The 13,714-nt window shown below is 44.9% G+C and overlaps 1 pseudogene; it reads left to right on the forward strand.

Moving 5' to 3' along the window:
• Positions 1 to 6,510: 6,510 nt before the first annotated feature.
• Positions 6,511 to 10,830, forward strand: LOC119507155 (annotated as a pseudogene).
• Positions 10,831 to 13,714: the final 2,884 nt, after the last annotated feature.

Consider the following 13,714-nt stretch of genomic DNA (forward strand, 5'->3'; position numbering starts at 1 on the left):
AGGGCAGAGGTTCCACTCAAAGAATTTCCATTGGAATGTTCGGGGTTGGTGGCCTCCATGAGTTCTTAGAAGCCCAGGCCACCGGGCAATGGCCATGTCTTTCAGGCCACTGTTACTGGCCTCAGAAAATCCAAGCCTATGCAACAAGATTCAAAAAGAAAACCAACCGCTTTTCTTCAGCATTCACACCACCAGCCATCTCACCCCAGCCCACTGGGCAAATGCCCAGCATCCACTAGTGATATCTGCAGACGGAACCAGGAGGACACTTTTGATGCCTTCCCTAGACAGCCTCTGTGGATCCATGTGGTTGCCAACCACAAAGAATAGATATTTCAAGGCATTTAATTGATTTGTCATTTTTTCCTTATTTAATTTTTTTCAAATTTCAGAGGGAAAATGTGCCCATTGTAACACAGGAAACAATGCCAAACTGTATGGAGAAATAGTTATTCATCTCAGTGTACCCGTCGTCTACCATGACTACACCCCGTAATCCTCTCCTCTGAAAAATCCAGAACTAAGAGCCTGTTGTATATTTTTCTGCAGGTTTCTCCTGGCCCATACACATATATTCACGTGGACATGCATATATACAAGAGGTTTGCTGGATTTTGTTTCTTTGCTTTCAACAAAATAAAATCATTTTCTACATAGTATTCTACAATTTGCCTTTTTCACTTGGCCATGGACATCACTCTGTATTAGTTAGCTATTGCTGCATAACTGCTCTACTTAGTGCATAACTGACCAGCTTAGTGTGAGGTCAGCAAACGGCATCGTGAGGGTCAGCTACCAGTCTTTGTCAATAAACATTTTATTGGGACTCAGCCATACTCACTCATTCGTTTGCATATTGCCTATGGCTACTTTTGCACTACAATGGCAGAGTTAAGTAGTTGTGATCACAGGGCCCACGAATGTAAAATGGGTACCATCGGCCCTTTAAGAAAACATTTGCTGAACCTTGGCTTGGAACAACAACCATATAGTTCCTTGTGATTCTGCAAGTTCAGTTTGGGCTGGGCTCTGCTGGACAGTTCTGCTGGTCTCACCTAGAGTGACGCATGTAAATTCAGTCATTTGGCAGCTTAACGGTCCACAATGACTTCACTCACTTGTTGGTGATGGGTGCTGGCTGTCAGCTCAGCAACACGTCTCCAGCAGGTTTCCAAGATTCCAAGAGGGTCTATTTGCATCCATTTGTCCCATTGGGCAGAGCAAGCCACATGGCCAGGCTCCAGGTCAAAGCAAGAGGGGTTGACAGGTGTGGGAACAGGTGGGTCTGAATCAATGAGGGCTGATACCACAACAATCTGTCACACCCTCCAAGTCAATCGATTGATCTTAACCTTCAGACTGTCTTTTCAAAGACAGTTTTATTTACCCTTCACATTTGGGAAGAGTTCCCTTTTGTTCAATTTCAGCTATCTCTTCATATTTTAGTTTATCTTGTTTAATGTTTTTCACCTTAAATTCTGTGTCTGATTTTGCTACTCCTCCCTCTTTGTTTGCCTCTGCCTTATATCTCTTGGCTTGTTCCTTTATTTTCAACTCTTATCTATTTAAGTGTATTTCTTATAAACACCATAGAACTGTGCGTTCTTTAAACATAATTTGACAAGGAGAATTTACATTTCATGTACATAGATTGCCTTATTTCTCCCATCTTCTATCTTCTGTCTTGTATTGGTTATCTGTTGCTATGGAACAAATTATCCTAAAATTCAGCAGCTTAAAAAAACATATATTATCTGACAGTTTCTGTGGGTAAGGAATCTAGGCATAGCTTAGCTTGTTGCCCTGCTTCATGATATATCAGCAAAGCTGAAATCAAGGTATCAGCCTAGCATCTACAATATCATCTGAAGGCTCAACTGGGGAGCAATCTGCTTCCGTGCTCTCTCCAAGGTCGTTGACTGTTGGACTGAGGGTCTCAGTTTCTCACTGACTGTAGACCAGAGACCACCTTCAGGTCCTTGCTGTATCAACCTCTCCAACATGGCAGCTTGCTTCATCAAAATGTACAAGCCAAGAAGACAATCAAGGGCGTCTGCTAGCCAGATCTTTTGTAACCTAATCAAGGAAGTGACATTCCTCAACATAGCTGCCTTCTATTGGTTAGAAGCAAGTTTCTCAAGGGGAAGAGATTACAGAAGGCCATGAATACAAATAGGCAGGGGTCATTGGAGCTGCCTTCTTTCTACATTACTTTATATTTATTATTGAATTTATGAGTGCCTTGCTCTTTTTTAATTTTACAGGTTGGTTTAAGTTGCTTTAGTCCACTTTTTCACCCCAGTTAATTTAGGGTTTGACTGTACTTTTACAATGTCATAATTGTTACCAGTGCTTGTTATCACATTCCCCCACCACTATCCCTACATCCAAATTTTGGAATGCCTTTACTATCCCCTTCTCCTTCCCCTTTCCAATTTCTATATTTTTCTAGGATACTTTAGTACTTAAATTTTCCGGTGTGTCTCTTCTATTTCAAGAGTACCCACTCAACATTTAAATTACACACTCCCCATCTATCATACTCTGATAATTTTTAACCATTGTATTCACTAGGTTAACACCAACTGCTGTAATAAATAAGCAAACCTTGAAACCTCAGAGGCCTAAAACAATGTAAGTTTATTTCACATTCATGTAAACTAAAATTGGAAGCAGGAGGTTCTGCTCTGTGAAGTCATTCAGAAACTTATGCTGATGGCTTCTAAGGTCTCCCTGAGGGTCAACGTCCAAGTGGCAGATAGGAAAAGAAAGAGTATGGCCAGGCCTGAGTGTGACTTACATGGTTTCCACTTGCATTCCATTGGTCAGAACCCAAGCACATGGCCACACCTAATTGCAAAGAAGGTGGAAAATGCCACTTTGCTATGTCTCCAGGCAGGAAAAGATATGGATATGGTGAACAACTTCTAGCCATTAAATATCCATTGAAAACAGAGATCCAAAGTCATCTAATCCAGACACTCCATAATAATAGGAGTAGCTGTGGCTAAGAGTGGGCAGTGACTTAAGAAATAAAAAGATATGTTAACGGGCTGTTTTAGTTTGCTAAAGTTGCTGAAATGCAGTATAACAGAAATGGGTTGGCATTTACCAAGGGAGATTTATTAACTTACCTTCTTACAGTACTGAAGCTGTGAAAATGTGCAGATCAAGACATCCACAAGTGATGCTTTCTCCCAGAAGACTGGCTACCAGCGATCTGGGGCTCCTCTGTCACATGGCAAAGGCACATGGCCGGCATCTGCTGATCTCTCCCCTCTCTCCAGGGTTTCGGTGCTTTCAGCTTCTGGCAGCTCCGTCTGTGGCTTTCTCTCTGAGTGTCTGTGTGACTCCTCTCTCAGAGTCTCTGTCCTCTCTCAGCCTTTCTGGCTGCTACTCTCTTAGCTTCTCTGTGTGCTTCCCTGAATTTCATCTCTTATAAGGAGTCCAGTAAGAGATTAAGATCCACCTGGGGCATACCTCAACTGAAAGAACCAAATCAAAAGGTCCCACCCATAATAGTTCTACACCCACAGGAATGAATTAGCCTTAAGAACATGACCTTTTCTGGGAACCATAACAGCTTCAAATTACCACACTGGCCTACCACACACACACACACACACCACAGGCCCAGTTTGGAATGGGAAAGCAGTTTTCCCCAATAAAAATCCCCCTGGGGATAATGAAAGACTTGGGAAATGCAATAGCCATCACTGGTCCTGCTATAGGAATGCCAAAGGCCCTGCCTTGGGGCAGGAAAGTTCCTTGCTTAGACCTTGGTTCTGCTTTCCAGCTTGAACTCCCTGGCTCATTACTCTCCATGGTCCTTGGCTCCCATACCACTTTCTCAATGTACCTGAAACAGTAGGTAGAAAAGCCTCGCCCTTGATCTGATCTTTTCTACAGGGCCGCATCAGCGGAATCTCGAAGGGAAACTGTTGCTCAAAATATTTCTATTTTATCTAGAAGTCTGGAGGCAGATGACTTTTCCAGCCTTGCAAGTTCTCCCATATCTGGTCTCTCTCTCTTCCCCTGTCCACTGGCTGGATGTTGACACCCCAGACAATCTTGGGAGGGATGAGCTGAAGATAGAAGATCCTCCATAGCCCCAGCCCTGAGCATCCCAGCTCCACCGCTACCACCACAGAGATTGGGCTTTGTGAGAGTTGTGAGAGTAGGAAGTAAGCTTCCATGATGATAAGCTTCTGAGATTTCTGTGTTTATCTGCTACAGCAGATAGCATTTCCTTTACCACATAATGAAGGGTTCACCGCTCACCAGTTTTTTCCCTCTTCATTGACTTTCATCTGGAGGTCTCTATTCTGATTTTTTGTTTATGTGTTTGTTTTTTAATCATCTTCCTCAGACGTGGGTTATATGTTCGCTGAGTTATTGCATCCTTGCATCCTTGAAAATATCTTTCCCTCCACTTTGGTTATGTGTGCTGTATCTCCTTGGACCCAAGATTCCATCTATTATAAGCTGCACCATTATTTAGGTATCACGTAGAATTAATTATGGCAATTAAATTATGACATAATGATCTCTTATAATTTAAATTTTTCTTTTATACTTATGGAAAGAGTTCTTTCAGTTGTTCTTAAACATAGATTTTTACCATCTTTTACTCTTGTGCATAAATAAAGCATCACTAAAGCTTCTTCATATATGGATTCCATGTTTCCCCACACAATATCATCTTCTCTACTATCAAGAGAGTTATTGAAAGAATGCTCCATTATTAAGACCAGGATTTTCATCCAAGCTGCTAACTCCCATTCTGCAAGCTACAATGCAGAATGTTCTTTTCAGAAGATATCAACGGAAAGTTTTCACATAACAGGCCCAACACTCAACTTCCTTCCTCCAGTGGCCATTCAGTGGTTTGTTCTGGGATACTGCCACATCCAGAAGTGGGCCATGAAAGCTCTGCTGTCCCCAGCTGGAACCTCCCTCACCCATGGCTACAGACCTGCCCTCTGAACAGGTAAAAGAGCTAGAGTTGGGAATGAAAGGCAATAAAAAATAGAGAACACCTAAGTGGAATAAAGAAATGGTCGGTCCACAGGGACCGTTGCATTCCTTCACACCACGATCACACACCACGAGAAGTAGTTCTGCATTTCAACAATCCTCTGCCTTTGAGAACCCACTGTGACATGGGAACGGATGATGAGCAACAAGAGGATCAGGAGCTAAAGCTTAGGAATGGTTTGGGTACAAATACCCTCCAACTCCCCAGAGGAGAAGTTCCCATAAGGCCAGCAAAAAGACAATCCCCAATTTCTCAAGAATGAGGACTGGCTAGCATGGCTCAGACAGCGGCATCAGAGCCTTCAGCTCAAGTGTGGTGACAGCTTAGCCAGAGGCAATTTATTTAACATTAGTTTCAGATTTCTCATCAATTGAACTGAAAAGATATTACCAACCTGGAATGTGGTATGAAGAATAAACAAGACTCACATGAGACGAAGCACGTCACCCAGAGCCAGGCACAGGGAAGTTCCTCAAAACATGCGCGCGCCTCCCTACTGCTCTGCTACGGGGCGCTGTGGTGGGAGCTGGCTGGAATCCCAGGGCGCTGACACTAGAGGGCGCCAGTGTAGTTCTTGGTCTTGCAGGACCCAGACCACACTCCAGTGGGTTACCCTCTAATGCTTCCACGTATCCCATTGAATGCAAGGCTGAGGGCTGCTGCTTCTCATCAAACTTTAGCGACAAAGCACATTTTAGTGCCAGGCACCTAAAAGAACCAGTAAACAGGAGCCATTATCTCTTTCCAGTCCTCCCTCTACTACTCCCCTACCTTACCCATTCTGCTGTAGGAGAGAGAGGATACAGAGCTCAGAATCAAGAAGCCGACGAAGGAGAGCAAGGGGACGCAACTAGGAAGAAGGCAGAGGAGAGCGAGGAGCTGCATAAAGAAGAAATAGAAAAATTTCCCAGATATGGGGGAGAAAAAAATCCCACCACATTCCCTGGAAGACAATGGGATAACAAATGGAAGATACAATTTTGGTTTTAAAACATTAGATCAAAACTGAACCTGACGTGTTGCAATGGCGAGCTAAGCCAGAGGATGTGCAGCGGCAGCGGCGGCGCCGCCTACGAAGAGGACGGGGGCGGGCGCAGCGCGAGCCGAGCCGAGCCAGCCGAGGAACGCGGGCAGGGCGGCGCGGGGGCCCGGACTCGGCTGCCACTGCCATCGCCGCCGTGCTGGCCCCGCGACCCCGCGCGTGAGCAGGAGGAGCCGCCGCCGCCGCCGCCGCCACCGGTGCGCGCCGAGCATGGTCCCCTCCTACAGGCGCAGGCCGCGGCGCGGGGGACGGGCGCGAGGAACAAAGCGCCGGTGCGGGCCCTGCGGGCAGCTCGGGGGCCGCGATGGGCGCTGCCCGGGCCGAGCCTCGCGGCGCTAGGGCTGGCTGGCCTCCGCGGGCGGGGGCGCCGGGCTGAGGGCGCACGGAGCCGCAGGGGCGGCGGCGGCCCGGCGGGCGGAGCGGCGCGGGCATGGTCGCGCGCGGCCGGCGCGCCTGGCACAACGTGCTGCTCGGGCTCGTGCTGGGCTTCGTGCTGGCCTCGCGGCTGGTCCTGCTCCGCGCCTCCGAGCTGACGCGAGCGGGCCCGCGGCGCCGTGCCAGCCTCGAAGGCTGCCGGGCTGGGCCGGGGGCGGCTTCCCAGGCCGGCGGCGCGCGCGGCGGTGCGCGGGGTTTACAGCTCTGGCCGCACGGCCCGGCCCCGGACGGCGGCCCACGGGACAGGAACTTTCTTTTCGTGGGAGTCATGACCGCCCAGAAATACCTGCAGACCCGCGCCGTGGCCGCATACAGAACATGGTCCAAGACAGTTCCTGGGAGAGTTGAATTCTTCTCCAGCGAGGACTCAGACACCTCGATACCAATCCCCATAGTGCCGCTCCAGGGCGTGGACGACTCATACCCGCCCCAGAAGAAGTCCTTTATGATGCTCAAGTACATGCATGACCACTACCTGGACAAGTACGAATGGTTTATGAGAGCAGACGACGACGTGTACATCAAAGGAGATCGTCTGGAAAATTTCCTGAGGAGTCTGAATAGTAGCGAGCCTCTCTTTCTTGGGCAGACAGGACTGGGCACCACGGAAGAAATGGGGAAACTGGCACTTGAGCCCGGAGAGAACTTCTGCATGGGTGGGCCTGGTGTGATCACGAGCCGAGAGGTGCTTCGGAGGATGGTGCCACACATTGGAAAATGCCTCTGAGAAATGTACACCACCCACGAGGACGTGGAGGTGGGAAGATGTGTCCGGAGGTTTGCAGGTGTGCAGTGTGTCTGGTCTTATGAGATGCAGCAGCTTTTTTATGAGAATTATGAGCAGGACAAAAAGGGTTACATTAGAGATCTTCACAACAGTAAGATTCACCGAGCCATCACATCACACCCCAACAAAAACCCACCCTACCCAGATAATAAAAAATATATTTACAGACTTCCCCCTCCCCAGCCCCGAGGATCTGGGGGAAGGTGCAGATGTGTTGGACATCCTCACCTGGACTGGTGTTGATGTTGTCACAAACATCGGGACTGGCGGTTTGATGTGCTGAGCCCTCGAGCATGGGACTTGCCCTTATGAAGCTCATTACCACAAAGGAGAGTCTAAAGTTGTATGTAATGGTGCCTAAGAGTCTCCCCCTGAGTACCTCTTTGTTGCTCAGATGTGGCCCTCTCTCTCTCTCTAACTGAGCCATCTCGACAGGTGAACTCGCTGCCCTCCCCCCTACGTGGGACCCGACTCCCAGGGGTGTAAATCTCCCTGGCAACGCAGAGTATGACTCCCGGGGATGAATGTGGACCCGGCATCGTGGGACTGAGAGTATCTTCTTGACCAAAAGGGGGATGCAAAATGAGACAAAATAGTTTCAGTGGCTGAGAGATTCCAAACGGAGTCGAGAGGTCACTCTGGTGGACATTCTTATGCACTATATAGATAACACCTCTTAGGCTTTAATGTATTGGAATAGCTAGAAGTAAATACCTGAAACTACCAAACTCCAACCCAGCAGTCTGGACTCCTGAAGACAATTATATAATAATGTAGATTACAAGGGGTGACAGTGTGATTGTGAAGACCTTGTGGATCACACCCCCTTTATCTAGTGTATGGATGAGTGGAGGAATGGGGATAAAAACTAAAGGACAAATGGGGTGGGATGGGGGGATGATTTGGGTGTTCTTTTTTCACTTTTATTTTTTATTCTTGTTCTGGTTCTTTCTGATGTAAGGAAAATGTTCAGAGATAGATTGTGGTGATGAACGTATAACTATGTTGTCATGCTGTGGAGGTGGATTGTATATCATGGATGATTGTATGGTGTGTGAATGTATTTCAATAAAACTGAATTTAATAAAAAAAAAAGTAATAAAAAATAAAAAAAATAAAAAAATAAAAAAAACCACCCTACCAGTACCGACTTCACAGCTATATGCTTAGTCGCAAAATAGCTGAGCTTCGCTATCGCACAATCCAGCTCCACCGAGAAATTGTCCTGATGAGCAAATACAGTAACACCGAGATTCATAAAGAAGATCTGCAGCTGGGAATTCCTCCTTCTTTTATGAGGTTTCAGCCCCGCCAACGAGAGGAGATTTTGGAATGGGAGTTTCTTACTGGAAAATACTTGTATTCAGCTGCTGATGGTCAGCCCCCTCGAAGAGGGATAGACTCTGCCCAGAGAGAAGCCCTGGATGACGTTGTAATGCAGGTCATGGAGATGATCAACGCCAACACCAAGGCCAGAGGGTGCATCATTGATTTTAAGGAGACAGTACGGCTATCGTCGCGTCAACCCCATGTACGGGGCTGAGTACATCCTGGACCTGCTGCTCCTCTATAAAAAGCACAAAGGCAAGAAGATGACGGTTCCCGTGAGGAGGCATGCATATCTACAACAGACCTTCAGCAAGATCCAGTTTGTGGACACGAGGAACTGGATGCCAAGGAGCTGGCCAGCAGAATTAACCAAGAATCTGGATCATTATCCTTTCTTTCAAATTCCCTGAAGAAGCTTGTTTCATTTCAGCTCCCTGGGTCAAAAAATGAGCACAAAGAACCCAAAGATAAAAAGATAAACATATTGATTCCTTTGTCTGGACGTTTTGATATGTTTGTGAGATTCATGGGAAACTTTGAAAAGACATGTCTTATTCCAAATCAGAATGTCAAGCTTGTTGTTCTGCTTTTCAATTCTGACTCCAACCCTGACAACGTTAAGCAAGTTGAACTAATGAGAGATTATCGCATTAAGTATCCTAAAGCTGACATGCAGATTTTGCCTGTGTCTGGAGAATTTTCCAGAGCGCTAGCCCTTAAAGTAGGATCTTCCCAGTTTAATAATGAATCCTTCCTCTTCTTCTGTGATGTTGACCTTGTGTTTACTACAGAATTCCTTCAGCGATGTCGAGCAAATACAGTTCTCGGCCAGCAAATATATTTTCCCATCATCTTTAGCCAGGATGACCCAAAGATTGTTTATAGTGGGAAAGTTCCCAGTGACAACCATTCTGCCTTTACTCAAAAAAACTGGCTTCTGGAGAAACTATGGGTTTGGCATCACTTGTATTTATAAGGGGGATCTTGTCCAAGTAGGCGGCTTTGATGTTTCCATCCAAGGCTGGGGGCTCGAGGATGTGGACCTTTTCAACAAAGTTGTTCAGGCAGGTTTGAAGACCTTCAGAAGCCAAGAAGTAGGAGTCGTCCACGTCCACCACCCTGTCTTCTGTGACCCCAATCTCGACCCCAAACAATACAAAATGTGCTTGGGGTCCAAAGCGGCCACATATGGGTCCACACAGCAGTTGGCTGAAATGTGGCTGGAAAAAAATGATCCCAGTTACAGTAAAAGCAGCAATAATAACGGCTCATTGAGGACAGCCTGATGCCCAGCTCTGCTGGAAAAGACACTTTTAATTCTCTAATTTATTTTTAAAAAGTTTTTTATATGATCAGTTTTTGAAGTCCATACAAGGATATATTTTACACATGATTTTCTTACAAAGGACTCCTTTAAGAGTAAGATTGAGCTTTTTGAACAAAAATGTGATCAATGTTTGCCTTTGAACACATCTTGCTGAACATTATGTAGCAGGCCTGCTTAATCATGACTTGAAACCTGATGAACAGAACTTTTTTTTACATTTCCTTTACAAACTCCCTTTGCTACAGTCTCACGGCAGAAAACATGGATGCGCCTGCAAAGTATTACCGTAACAGAACATGGTCACTCTGGCAAATATTCTGTTGTGTCTGTTACCATTGCACAGATTCTACCTTTTGTCTTTTTTACAATGATTTTTATTTTTTAAAAAAAGCCATTTCATGTTTCAGTTGTAAAATAAGGAAACACGGTCATAGCTGTATTGTCACCTTAGAAAAGCTTTCCAAAGTTGATTGTTTCCCCCAAACTGTGCTTCCTGTGGTCCTGTAGGTATTACGGCGAGGGGAGTGAGGAAAGCAGAATGCATATGGCCCTTCTAGTTGTACACACGAGCCGTCACTGGGTTGGCCTAAATGGACCTGGCAATAAATGTCAAAAGAGATTTGGTGTTCTCTCTCTTCCTGACCCTTCTCTTTAAAGGGTAAAATATTAATATTTAGAATGGCAAAGAAGAATTATTGTAATAAATCTAATGTATGCAAGGTAAAAGAAAAAAACACACCCTGATGAAAACATTGGGGAAAAACTTGTACCTGGTTTTGTTCACTTCATCCTTCCTGTTTGTGTTATGTTGATGGAGGTGGTTATTTCATTCTTTAGTTACTGTTTTGTTTTCTCCTTTGTATCTGAAGTACCTTTAATTTATTTAATATCCATTGTTTCAAGCTCTGCCACTTCTGGTGTACCTGTTAGTTATTAGTATTTATGTGTAACAGGAGTGTGCACTCACTGTTTAGTGTGTTTTACTTGCAGTAAACTGATCTCCAAAGATTTCCTTTTGAAAACATTCCCCTCCTTAATTTTTACATTCCTTACCGTTTTACTAAGTATTAAGTGTTCTTTGACAATTTTGGTGCTCATGTGTGTGGGAGGGGTACAGAAGTAAAATGAATCTGTCACTACATCAGAAAGTTTGTTTTAAACTCACAGATCAAATGTGCCTTAATGAATTTTTTTTTTCATTTAGATTTCAAACTGATAGGATTACCATTTTAATACATGGCATTGGAGATCTGCTTATTTGTAAATAGCCTAATTGCTCATTTGGAAAAATAAACCAGTGAACAATATTTTTCTATTGTAAAAAAAAAACAAAAAAACAAAAAAAAACTGAACCTGAAAGCCTCCGGGACGGCACCAAATTCTAACATGCTTGGAATAGAAAATAAGTCTGGGTGGAGTCTTCTGCAGTGGTTTCAGCTGGTCCTTCATTTGTTTAAGCTGCCTTCTTAACTGGATGTGGGGAGACAACCTCTGGGGCTTCAAAATAAGATCTTGGCTGGCCCAAGAGCCCAGCCCTCTCAATATTTATGTTTAGCATTAACTACCTCATACAAAAATAATGACTTTGGCTCTTGGGGTTTCCTCGGCTATTTCAGAAAAGATTCAAGCCAAAGCTTCAGGGCATCCATTTTATCATCAAGAGGGGATGCAGATTAGTAAATCAGAAGGTAAATTATTCCTGGCTGCTGTACAGCTTCATGTTTCCCTTGATTTGATTAGCTCGGCTGCATAAAACTTGAATTGTTTAGAATTATTTTTGCCCCTTAATGGAAAAGTGAAATCAATTCTCTCCAAAATATTTAGAGAACAAAATCATCATCCAGAATTCTTGTATTGAAACAAAATATAGGATATGATTATTTTAGGAAAAAAACGGCTTTCCAGTTGCAACCCAAACAAGCTCCGGTTTTACTGGTGCCATAAAAGTGTTCCAGACCATACCTGGTGACAAGATATAATAATTCCATTGTGAACTATGAAAGACATCCATCACAGAGGCTTTGTGGGCAGAAACTCAGATTTAGGGGATCAAAACGCCAAGCTTTCTCATGCATGACCCCATTGCGTGAGCCCCTAGTTAATTATGGGTCTACTAATGTGAAAAATACCTTTGTAGCTGATGAGTGACCTATTCCCATTCCTAAGCAGACCACAAATCACACCAGTCACAACTCCCCAAACGCCATGAAGGAGCTGCTCAATTTGTATCTTGTGTTGAGCTTCAAGTGTTGCATAATTTATATCTAAAATCCACTCTCATACATCTACTAAAATTCCCACTCTGACCTTCGCTCCCAATCCCAACGGCATTAAAAGGGACCATAAATCACCGGAGCTTGGGCATCCAATCCCAGACCAGCTTTCTCAAAACCAGGCAACTTTCTTCCCTTAATGAGGTCATCATTCTTCAGAACAGGTTATAAAAATTGTTCACGGTTTGAGATAGCAATTCAAGGTCTTCTTCTTTTAAACTGTGGTTCATTGTCCACCCAGATAAACCAAGAGCTCGCAAATAAACGGCATGGCCAAGTTCCATAGAACCTTCCATTCATCGCGATCTCAAGAAGACGGCCTCAGACCCACACTCACACCAGACAACACCCCTGTCCTCATTTTCACAAAGCTCTGTTTCTTCTCCACAGATCTTACTGTGTGAGCCAACAGAAAGCCCCATTGTCCTTTTATTACAGAAAAGCTTTGCTTTGAGGCACTGGTATCTCCCGATTCCTAAAAGACAATATTTTCTTTTCTCGGTTTTGCCATGGAAGGAAGTCTTTGAAAAATTCTCTCAATCCCTGGGTGCAATTACATCAGTTGTGCTGATATGTTGATGAGGCCAAGTCCGTGCCTCCAACCCAAATCCCTAAGCATGTGGAGAACCGGAAGCCCTGGAGCAAACAGGTGCAGTGCAAGTACCAGCTGTTTGCAGGAAGATTTTGCAAAGGGATCCAGGAAGAACTGTGAGGATGGCTTGTTTCCAACTGTCACTAGGCAGCAGGGTAGCTCAGGGTTTTCCTGGCGACTGTGATATTGGCTGGGTCCATCTGGGGTGGCAGTAGAGGGCTGTTTCAGTGGGACAATGGCCAACGTCACTTCAGACCAGAATCTCATGAGTCTGGCTCCAGAGAAGCAGCTTTCTTTGAGTAGCCGTTAGCCCGTTCTGCTCAAAGGACTCTGGGTCTGTGTTCCAGTTTACTAATCTGCTGTTTTGCAAAATACCAGAAAAGGATTGGCTTTTATAAAGGGAGTTTATTTGGTTACAAATTTACAGTCTTAAGGCCATGAAGTGTCCAAGGTAAGTCATCAACAATAGGGTACCTCCACTGGAGGATGACCATTGGCATCCGGAAAACCTCTGTTAGCTGGGAAGACACTCGGCTGGCATCCGGTTGCTTCCAGGTTGCTTTTCAAAATGGTGTTCACCAAAATGTCAGCATCAGCTTTCAGCAGCCGTCTTCAAGATATCTCCTTAAGCTGCAGCTGCTCTCCAAAATGTCACTTTCAGCTGCTCAGAGCTCCTTCTATCTGTGAACTCTTTTATAGGACTCCAGTGATTTATTTAAGACCCACTCTGAATGTGTGGGGTAACACCTCCATGGAAATTATCTAAGTTGATTGAGCCACATCTCCATGGAAACAATCAATAGGTTCCAAACTAATCAACATTAATACATCTGCCCCCACAAGATTACATCAAAGAACATGGCATTTGGGGGGACATAATACATCCAAACC

Source organism: Choloepus didactylus, chromosome 12, assembly GCF_015220235.1.
Source record: "Choloepus didactylus isolate mChoDid1 chromosome 12, mChoDid1.pri, whole genome shotgun sequence".
In the NCBI taxonomy this organism is placed as follows: domain Eukaryota; kingdom Metazoa; phylum Chordata; class Mammalia; order Pilosa; family Megalonychidae; genus Choloepus; species Choloepus didactylus.